General features: G+C 45.8%; 1 protein-coding gene across 4 annotated transcripts in view; it reads right to left on the bottom strand.

The window, feature by feature from the left end:
- Positions 1-10704, bottom strand: part of sema4c (sema domain, immunoglobulin domain (Ig), transmembrane domain (TM) and short cytoplasmic domain, (semaphorin) 4C) — an 85987-nt gene extending 75283 nt beyond the window's left edge. For all 4 annotated transcript variants that reach the window (XM_029439767.1, XM_029439769.1, XM_029439765.1 and 1 more), the window contains exon 1: positions 10400-10704. The gene's annotated coding sequence lies outside the window, so the exon portion shown is untranslated. The remainder of the gene's footprint in view (positions 1-10399) is intronic.
- Between the last annotated feature and the right edge of the window lie 371 nt (positions 10705-11075).

An 11075-nucleotide genomic window follows, 5' to 3' on the forward strand; every position in this document is an offset into this window, starting at 1 on the left:
AAGAAGGTGAAAGCCAGGTTGGAAATTGATGGTGTAATTGTTGACTGCTGGTCGGCTCTTATCTGGGCTTCTCAGGGCTGTTGTCTGGGCAGGCTGGCTTCTTTTCAATCTCTGTCTCTCTCCAGGAGAGGAACAAACCTGGCAACCCGTATACTTTTCTCTTATGTTCTCTCTCCCGCCAGCCCTTCTATTCTTCCCAATCTCTGTCTTTCTCCTCTTTTATCTCGTTTCTGCCTTATTACTGTGGCATCATCCCATTGAGCATCTTGCTTTCTTCTTCTTCTCTTTGGACTGCTCTCTGCAGACATCATGCAGAGAGCAGTGGACTGGAAAAGAGCAGCAGGAGAGGGGGGGAGGGGGGGGGGGGGGGTGCAGCTAGCCCGGGGTCAAAGGTGAGTCTGGAGCAGGATAGGGGTGGGTGAGGGGGCAAAAACAGACTCTCTCACGCGGCCCCCCCCCCCTCCCCAGCACACAAGCCAGACCAACACCTCAATAACAGGACTATTATAGCTGCAGCTGCTGATACAGCTGGGATTAAAGGAGACTCAAGGTGAGGCCCATAGGTGCTTACCAGAGCTAGCACTAATAATCAAGCATTGTGCTAAGCTAGCGGTGATGTTTTGATGAAAGTGTGCAGGATCAGAGAGAAAGTGAATTGATGAAGCTGGATTCAACCCTGGGGCAAGGGGTTAACGCGGGTCCCACTGCAGATACCACTTGTATTTATAGTTATAGTACAGCGTTGGATTTCACCTGATGACATCACCACCCTGACACCACAAAAATGTATGTACTGCGTGTATATATATATATATATATGCGTAGGCTCCCGAGCTACTTTGACTGTAACTGGCTCCTGACTCCCAAAATTGTTGTGGTTCCATTGAAGCACTTAATGCAACATAATGAATCTGATATCTTTGCAATTTAGCCCCCCTACAGTTTCAGAGTGCACTTACACACTGCTGACATAGACAGCTGTAACGTTACACATGCATTTGTTATGCTAACATTATATATAAATAATCAAAAACTAGCAAGTCGACAACTTTGCTAACAGAGCCAAACATCAAGCAAGTGCAACCACGCAAGACACAGCAGCCAATTGCACGACCTGTGGAAGGCGGACGCAACGTAGAACCTTTTCAGACTGCTACAAGTAACTACAAGTTAAAGGATCATATAATATTTGTTTAGATAACGTACACTGTTGTTTTTAGGTTATTTTGGTCATTGCGAGGATCTAACGATCAGAAATATACTGTTAGCTGCAGTTTAAGCCAAACACCGAAAGATAATTGGGTATTAAAGGGTTAACCCCGACCTACTCCTGTGGATCTGCTCAGTCGAAGGCTCTGGTTGTATCGGGCCGCTCCAACTGTGAAGGTAGGTTGTGTGTGATAAAGCCATTAGTGCAGTCGCTTTATACGATGCTGTCCATATCAGGATCAAAGCCACCAGTTAGTCTTCGCATATACTGCATGGTGTCCATGTTGTCTGCACGATCTCATCACTTCTGTCGTGGGCAATATGCAAAGCAGACGAGGAGGTGGGCAGGGGGCATCGTCAACAGAAACAAACAGCAGGTTCGGTGTGTATGTTCGTTTCATTCAAGGCAAAAGAAGGCTTGAAGTCCTTCGTACGAGGACGCAGTGACAGGTTAGCTCCTCATCACTCCTCTTCATCACATTTTCAATCACTTTCTATAAATCATGCCGACTCTTTACTTAGACATCTGCAATGAAACAGTATTTCACACTTTGTCCACCATCCTCTTCACACTTGCCAAACGGGCCCCATGGTAGCGCTTGCTTGGTAGTAAAATAACACTGGTCTAACATTGATTCTTGTGGATAGCACAGACTACCTAAGACTTGATGGGCCGAGTTTCCATTAGTAAGAGCAACGCTAAATTAACTTTGAATTTCCAATTAGAGGTACTGCACTGAGTAAACACCTATGTTTTCATTTAGAGGGGGCTGACAACTAACTTTGATTTTCCTACAGGCCGAGATCAAACTACACAAACATGGCACGACATCAGCAGAGGTAGCTCTCAGTCTCCCAACAGCTACAAAAAAGCTAAGCTACTCCCACTCTGAGCTCTAAGAGAGCAGCCATGTAGGGGCCCTCCTGTTGCCGATAAGCCTGCCCGGGCCCCTCTGTAGTGCCTACCCTGTAGAGAGGCCATTAGCCCGGCTGCAGCTCCTTCCTGGATAAGCTGCAGCTTACCAGCCTGCGAGCCGCAGGGCAACTTTTTATTGTCCTCTCTAAACTTTATGTGTGAGTGTGGGGCAATAGCTTTGGAAGGACTGTGTGTGCTGGAGTCTGCATACAGTACGTAAGCATGTGTGTGTGTGCTCAAGCTGCGCGCTCCCGGCACTTCCTGCCCACTAACGGCCAGTCCCACGGTAGGGAGGGCGAGCTCTATCGGACCAGAACAATGCCAAAAAAAGGCTGTCAGAAAAACAAACTACCATGCTCTGGTTAGCACGGGGAACAGGAGGCTAGGGGCCTACTTCCCTCTACACACACCCTACTGCCCACTGCATCTGCATCATTATTCACACACACACAATCTCAGATATCCAGTATCCGCTATTGTTTACTGTTATCTTTTGATGCTAGCTTAAACACATTTACATACTACCCAGGACACAATGCAAAAAGAAAACAGGAAGAAGCAAGAGCTGAATATGCTTATACTTTATGCAAAGTACACACACACACACAGATGTTGCCACTGACAGTAAACAATAGGAAACTCTGCATTCACATTCGGTCCAAACAGCTTTGACGTGTCACCAAAACCAGAATAACATAAAAGAGAACGGTTCCAGCGGTCCTCTGTACACAGAACACAGTGCAGCCAGAAAACATCTGCTGAGTCGGGACAAACAAAACAACAAGCAGCCGACGAACAGGCGCGTCGGGGGCCTCAGAAAACATACGGAATACCTTACACGGTGCCCCCGAAACACAGTTGGCTCACTGACAAGGTTTTGGCCGAGCATATAAACATCTCTTCCCAATCCAGATTTACAACTTTAACCACGTCCAGGGATGGGCAGAAACAGGAAAGATAAGTCCAGCTGCTATCTGGAGAGGAAATTATTGGACAAGTACCAAATTTCTCTCCCTGAGTCTGTGTTTGACTCAGATAGAAGAAGGAAAACGACACATTGCACGGCCGAAGACACTGTAAATGGATGGATGTATGTCGATGCTGTAACATAAAACTTTAAAGATTTAGAAGGAGGAAATTATTTTGCTCATTAAAGGAATAGTTCAACATTCTGGGAAATACGCAAATTCGCTTTTGTGTCGAGAGCCAGACGAGAAGATGGACTCTGAGTATATATGTAGCCGGTTAGCTTAGCAACATGTTTCCTCCTCACTCACTTCACAACTATTCCTTCAATAACTATGATAATACAACAGAACCTTCGCAATCGATCACTGTCAAATCTACTGTATTCATATTTATTGATATACTGAGTTGTCATCACTTTTAATGATTGTGTCTTTACTGAATCTCCTTCGATCACAAGTAAGCAAAAAATCCATTTAACCTCTCTAACTCTGTGTCCTATTTTATAATAAAACTTGGATGGAAACCCAGTTATTGACGGATGCATACAGAGAGGAGAGAGAGAGGGAGAGAGAGAGGAGAGAGAGAGAGACAGAGAGAGAGGGAGAGAGAGAGAGACAGAAAGAGAGAGAGAGAGAGAGAGAGAGAGACAGAGAGAGACAAGAAGCAGGGAGACATAGAGAGAGAGAGAGAGAGAGTAGAAGGGAATAGAGAGAGACAGAGAAGAATAGATATAGAGAGAGAGAGATAGATAGAGAGAGATAGATAGATAGATGAGATAGTTTAGAGAGATCGCTGATTTTCACTCTCTCCATCCTCTCTCTCATCATATCCCATACTCCTCTTATCCCTATTGTACTCTATAGATCCTATCTCTTTCCTCCCATCTCTCTATCTCTCTATCTGCTCGTCTCTATTATTTCTCTTCTCCCCTCTCTCTCTCTCTCCCCCCTTTCGTCTCTCTCCCTCCCGCTCCTCTCTTCTCTCGCTCCTCTCTCTCTCGCTTTCCTGCCCTACCTCCAGAGAGAGAGAGAGAGACTCTGGCGGGCAGCAGATGGCCAACAGTGGTCAGCTGGTAACAAACAAGCGGGTCAGCCTCTCCTCCACCTCCACCCTACGGCTCATGAATAATGCAGAGGACACGAGCCTCCCAGAGTCGCTCCACCAGGCGCCTTCTGAGGACCTCCAGAGTCACAGTACGGCAGATAGACAGTTTGTTGTGCAGAAGAAAAGCCCCCACCTTCATGTCAGGGTGGGGAGCTGTGGGCTACTCTGTTCCTTTGTTTCAGACAACAGTGATCAGATGTGTCTGATGTCTGTCACCACTGCATTCTGAAGTCCGAATAAACACTTTGATAAACACGACTTCCACGTTGCAAGAGGGAACAGAGTTGGTGCATCCAGCTGTACTTGCTCCACAGCCCACAGGAACGTCAGTATGCACCATATTGGATTTTCCACCAGCCTGACTTTCCTGGAAACATTTTTGCTCCCTCAGGGCTTATTTATTTATTGATTGGCCCAAAGGGGGGGGCTGCATCATTCATAGCGGGTGACAAATATGTATTATTGCCTTGTGCTCTATATTCTGAGAGTATTGCTTTTGTTGGCAATAATGTTAATTTTTGACAATATGACTTCATTTCACTGAATTGATCTGAGAGACAGAGAGACGGATCCGTCAGGTGCTGCTTCCGATGCATTCAGGGTGCTGGCACTACTATCAGAGCCGCACACAAAGGATTATACGAGTCTCTTGCATCCCAGCATAGTTTTCATTCACAATGGGCTGAATATGCACTTGTCTGTTCAATTAAAGTTGAGCTATATAAGTGTAGTGCTTACACTTTGGCAATGCAAAAATGACCTCATTATGCTTCTCGAATTGAGCCGAAAGGAGAGCGAGAGGAAGAGGGAGAGCAGATATGTGCGTACGTGGGTGAGAGAGACAGAGGATGAGAGAGAGAAGCTCAAAGGGAAGGGGCTAAGTTGCATAGGAGCAAAAGCCTCTCGTCTCGGAACAACTGCAATCACAGCCGCTGCCAAAACCCTCAAGATCCATCTTCACTGCCTGGAACTTCTCAACGGCCTTAAAGCCACTGACAGGAGGCTGCAGTGTGTGTGTGTGTGTGTGTGTGTGTGTGTGTGTGTGTGTGTGTGTGTGTGTGTGTGTGTGTGTGTGTGTGTGTGTATGTGTGTGTGTGTGTGAGATCTATATTAGAAGTGCCTTCTGTAGCATTTTACCATCAATAAATGATGGCTGCATCAACTTTCAGACATTAGAAACATTTCTGTAAACAAATGAGCCAGGAGGAGCGGGAAGAGCTCAAGGCTCTGCAAATAGAGAAGACATGAGCGAGTGCAGAAACATCACCAAACTCACTTTGACTATCCACATGTATCAGGTTTAGGAAAAGTGCTGCACATAAATATAAAGTAAGAATAAAGAAACGACCAATGCGTACAGAAAGACTGGCGTCAACGTCATTGTCATTCTTCCATGTGACAACATAAAGTGTGTTATGCGTAATAATGATTTCTGAGTGAGCTGCTGACACAATGTCCCACAGTGCACAAAGAACATGGAGGTGCTACTGACAGCACTACATCACGGGAGAAACATTTCTCATTGTGAGCTTTAATTAGCACTGACATTTCAAATCCTTTTAACAGACGTTCCTTTTATTTGCCTTTTGCATAATTACCGTCATACACAATTCCTGTAATTATAAATACAACATACATTAAAAACTGATGAATAACGTGCAAGGAATTATCAAAAGGGTGACGCTCGGTGTGCAGCGAACAAGGTTGGTGCACTTCAGCCAGTCGGGCGCGTTGAACAGTTTTAAGTTTCCCCCCAGAAACTTCACTGTCACTCATTTCTTTGCGTTTTGTACTCACAGCGTTTCTCTATTTTGCTTGTGAGTTCTAATTCACGGTGCGTGTCAAACATGCGGCCCGGGGGTCCAAATCCGGCCCGCGGGACGACTTTGCAAAGTGTAAAAATGAGTTGTTTTGATCATAAAGTAAAATCCTGTTCCAGATACCTGTGACTAAATGTGTTGTGCCTTTGTAGACACACTGATCTGTACGTTGTAACACACATGTGGAAATGATGAACTGATAATATTGTTCAAGTTGCTCCTTTGTTTCTTAAGAAATGTCAAGTTGTTCATAATGTTTAGTAAAAAGATAGTTCATTAAGTTTGAATATTTTCAGAATGAACTTTCTTGCACTAAAACTGAAGGGAAACATTTGTAGTTGTTGTGTACAGGTTATCATGCTGTGAGGTTACTGGTCCGGCCCACTTGAGATCAGATTGTGCTGCATGTGGCCCCTGAACTAACATGAGTTTGACCCCCCCTGCCCTAGACGATGCGATGCTGCGGAGCTACCTGTATCTTGGCCACCGCAGATTTCCTCCCGGACTGATTTACAGCACAAAGAAAGATTGCTTTAGAGCACAGAAGAAGTACATGGCGCTCTTCTCTTAGAAAAGGTCACACTTTTTCTGTATATAGCAGATGGTGGGAGGGGAGAAAGGTCAATGAAACAAAGGAAAAAAACCTTCCGACACATTTCTCCTCTGCAGGAAAGGCAAAGAGAAATGTGGGCACATCACAGGAGGCTGGGAGGAAGGACAAGAAGCAACATCCTCGTTAGAGGAATTACAAGGAGGTTTATGTTTTTAATTCATGATTATGGTAATTACACGAGACACAAAATGATCAATGTGCCAATTACATGCAAATGTATAAAAATCCTTAATGTTGGTGTGTTCAGGGAGCCAGGCTTCACGTTCCAGGCACACCTTTTCTAGTCCAAAGCTGCGCACATATCACACCTCCCAACACTCATACACACATTACTGTGTCTCTATAGCTAAGAGGGTCCTTGATAATGTACTAATGATGCAGTCACACACGCACAGAAAGCATCAAAATGTACGCTTTGCATTACTTTGACCCGAAGCTTCATTTACCATCACGGCCCTGTAAACAAGCCTCTTCCCTTCCTTCTTCTCTAAACATCAGCCTGTCCAGCCCAGCTCCGCCTCCCTCTGTTCCCCTCCAGCACACACACACACACACACACGCACACACACACGCACACGCACACGCACACACACACGCACACGCACACGCACGCACACGCACACGCACACGCACACACGACCCATCTGCTTCTGCTCTCCAGACCTTGCATCTGGCCTGCCATGAACCATATCTCTGTTTGACACACACACACATTTGATTTAAACACACACACACACACACACACACACACACACACACACACACACATACACACACACACACACACACACACACACATACTGGGTGATTCTGCTCGTGCAGCATCAGAACAGAGAGGGCAGAGCCTGAGATGTGAACTCCCTTCAACTCAGCAGGAAACACAGAGCAGCAAAAACAAAAGCAAATCTGCTTCAGAACGAGAGTTTAAAGGAAAGAAAGGATTGAGAAGGAATTAAATCGTTGGTGGAGTGAAAAAGAAACTGTGGGAAGCTGGCACATCAACATGTTGCTCAGAGGAGGATATGAAAACATATCTTCTCCCACCATCAGAAATACATTATAGTTAGCTAATTCAAATCCATACACTCCCACAACACCATAGGCAGCATGACACACAGACTGAAGGGTCCGTGTGTGTGTGTGCTCCTGTATGCAAAGCTTTTGTGTTACATAAATATCAGAAATCATGGCGTTATCACGGGAGTTCACTGTGCATTCAGCTGCTCACCATGTGGGCTACAGTATCCGTTGCATTGATGTGACGCATGTGACACAGAGATGACAATCAAACACACACATACACACACACAGGGCAGACAGGGGACATCTGGCACAGTGACAATGTAACAGCTATGATGCAATGTTGGCCCTTTGGTGTCAAAACACAGTTTATGTCACACATGTGCACAAAGATGAGCCAACGCACAGACTGATGCAGATACTGAAGTATAAAATATTTTGATAAGTGATTCATTGTTTGAATCGCTTATTAAACAAACTATCCTTGGGTAGAGACTGTGTCTGACAAAAGGAACCATCTGAAGGCTTCATCTTGGGCTCGTGGAAACGCTGACGGGCATTTTTCTTTATATTCGGACATTTTGTGGATAAAAAATCACTCAATGGAGAAAATATCTTTTCTGAAAGTAATCATTTGTTGCAGCCTTGTAGTGAAGTGGACGGCAGCAGGAACACATGTCCAACACACCACCCAAAGGGGACACACATACACACACATGCTAACAGTTTAAAGATATTCCACATGCGTCTAACTTGTACTCAAAGACCTAAACAAAACATGAAGTGAAGCTGCACACGTGTATGCTGAACCCAACTGTAACAGCATGCCTGTTTGCTTGCATGTATGTGGCATGCGGCCCTTTGTCTGCGTGCCGGTTAATTGTGTGTGTGTGTCAGTGTGTTTATGTGTGTGTGAGGAGCATGAGGAGTGTGTGAGGGAAGATGGGAAAGAGGCCTGCCGTCAGGATGTGAGGTCCATTGTCTGTCCGACAATGAAGACATCGAGTCGGCAGGAGTCCTGTGGCTCTCTCAATGGAGGCATTAACATGTGGGGCCAGAGGGCTGCAGTGTGTGTGTGTGTGTGTGTGTGTGTGTGTGTGTGTGTGTGTGTGTGTGTGTGTGTGTGTGTGTGCGTGTGTGTGTGTGAGTGTGTGTCTTTGTTGCAACTGCCCTGGATAAAACTGGATTGTTTTCGGACTGGGAGTAATGCAGCTGTCAGGAGGAATGCTTCAACAACAGAATTAGAGTATCGTTCTTGTATAATCTTCTCTGCGTATTTATACGAAGGCTTATGTCCAATCTTAAAGGTCTGTGAACTCCATCGTACACATTTAAAGGTGAGTCAGGGGAATGTCGGTGGGATTATCCTCCGCTACATCTCTCTATACTGCAAATGTCAACTCGGGCTCAATGCTAACGCTGAATACTACCAGTGAATTACTTTTATTAATCTTTGTAAGTGACATACACAAACAGACCGAGCGATCCGCACTGCCGGCTTCATGGGGGGACACTTTATGAGTGGATGATGAAGCACAGTAACACTGACATAAAGTCATCCTCATCCCACGTGGCAATGACTCCACTCATTTCTCCCACAAAGCTAACTGTCTTTATTTTGCAGGGCTGTTCTCCCCCTGCACTGTCTGTGAGTTAACTGGCACTGGCACCATCCAGCTTGTAAAAAAAAAAAGACAAGGAAAAGCAGGCAGACCCCCCCCCCCCCCCCCCCCCCACTCCTCCTCCTCCTCCTCCTCCTGAACCACCACCTTTTTACACAAATCCTTGCTCACTGTCCAGCATGGACGCCGGCCCTCCTCCTCAGTAATTACATTAATCAGTCAACTGAAGCAAATACTTTCTTCATTAAGGCAGACGGAGACTCAGAAGGGGAATCAGGAGAAAGTACTCTCAAGTAATATCTCAATTCAGTGGATTATTGTCACCGTAAGAGCTTCATTTCAGAGTGTCAGCCGAGCAAGCGGGAAATAGAAGCAGCAGTTCTGTCATATATAACTGCGATAACTACTGTGTGATGAAATGAGCTATTCAAAGCTGGATATTTGTCTTCAGTAAGATGCTGTGGAACTCTAAACCATGCATCTCTGTGAGCACAGAATACAACATCTCTGTTAACTACCTCTTCAGGCGGCCAACACAAGTCACAAAGTAAGTTAGGAGTATTAATGGAGTATTATATTGATGCCATAGAAGAGGAAAAACACAATGAAGCTAAGCAAGGTTCCTAAAAGTTCACTATAGGGACGCCAGACGCTCCAGACAGAAACACTACAGGCACAGTCACATATGAACTGATTCTCCCCTTGACGTGGTGCATACAGTAGATATAAGTATGGCATGCTCCAGCACATCACAAGTGTGATATTGCACGTTATAGTTTCATTACTGGGCTGTGATTGTGGAGCGGTACACTGTAGATATACAGACTACAGAGAAACCCCGGAGTTGATTCCCTTCCAGCAGCTCCTGCCCGCAGTGCGCTGTGTTTACACTGCGCGAAATGGAGATAAAGTTGCATCACATCGAGCCCCCAAAAGGCAACCTGCAGCACCGAAATGCCCCGTTTACACAACGCATTGTGTGTGTGACGGCGTCCTATTTCCAAGAAAAGGGGGCAACAGTTGGAGATCCGGAGACTCCGGATGTGGATGTCTTCTACCTCTGCTTCCTTCATCTACTTTTAATCCAGCCGACCACCATTACGACAAATAAGGGCTCCAAACTTACCTTCTTATTACGGTGATGGTGATGTTTACAGGCGATGCGTCCTGCGCTTTCCTCTCCGTCTTTCTCTGACGACAGATCCAGTATCCTTTTCTCCCCCTCTCTTCTTTCTCCGTTATCTCGGATTTGTTTCTGAATTTGAGTTACAGATTATTCCACATCCTCATCATCAATTTCAGATGAATTCACCCGCGGTTTCTCTCCTCTTTTTCTTATTTCCTCTATTTTATGTGGTTGGACTATAAGGCAAATCAAGCCATATGATCCTGTCATTCAGTTTCTACACAGAGGAACTGGCTCTCCGCGCAACTCCCTCCCAAGGCTTTGTAACACGAAACCAGAGGAGGAGGAGGAGGAGGAGGAGGAAAAAAAGAAAAGAAAGCGTGAATATAATCCACTATCTGGGACGAGCTAGATGAGTCTATCCGCCTCTCTGCGCAGAAGTTTCAGCAGTCCGTACCGAACAGACATACCGGAGTGTTCGTGGCGCTGCGTCTCTGTGCCAATCTCCACTGGAAATGATGTGTGTGTGTGTGTGGCGCTGCAGCGTGTGTGCGCCCCCAGCCTCCTCCTGCAGTACGCATCACAGCGGGGACCTGGGAGGATTTAAAAAAAGGCACACAAACAGGTCTCCGCCCATTAGCGTCCCCGCACACGGGCCCCGACACAGACCAGGGGC

This window comes from Cottoperca gobio, chromosome 9 (genome assembly GCF_900634415.1).
Source record: "Cottoperca gobio chromosome 9, fCotGob3.1, whole genome shotgun sequence".
NCBI lineage: Eukaryota > Metazoa > Chordata > Actinopteri > Perciformes > Bovichtidae > Cottoperca > Cottoperca gobio.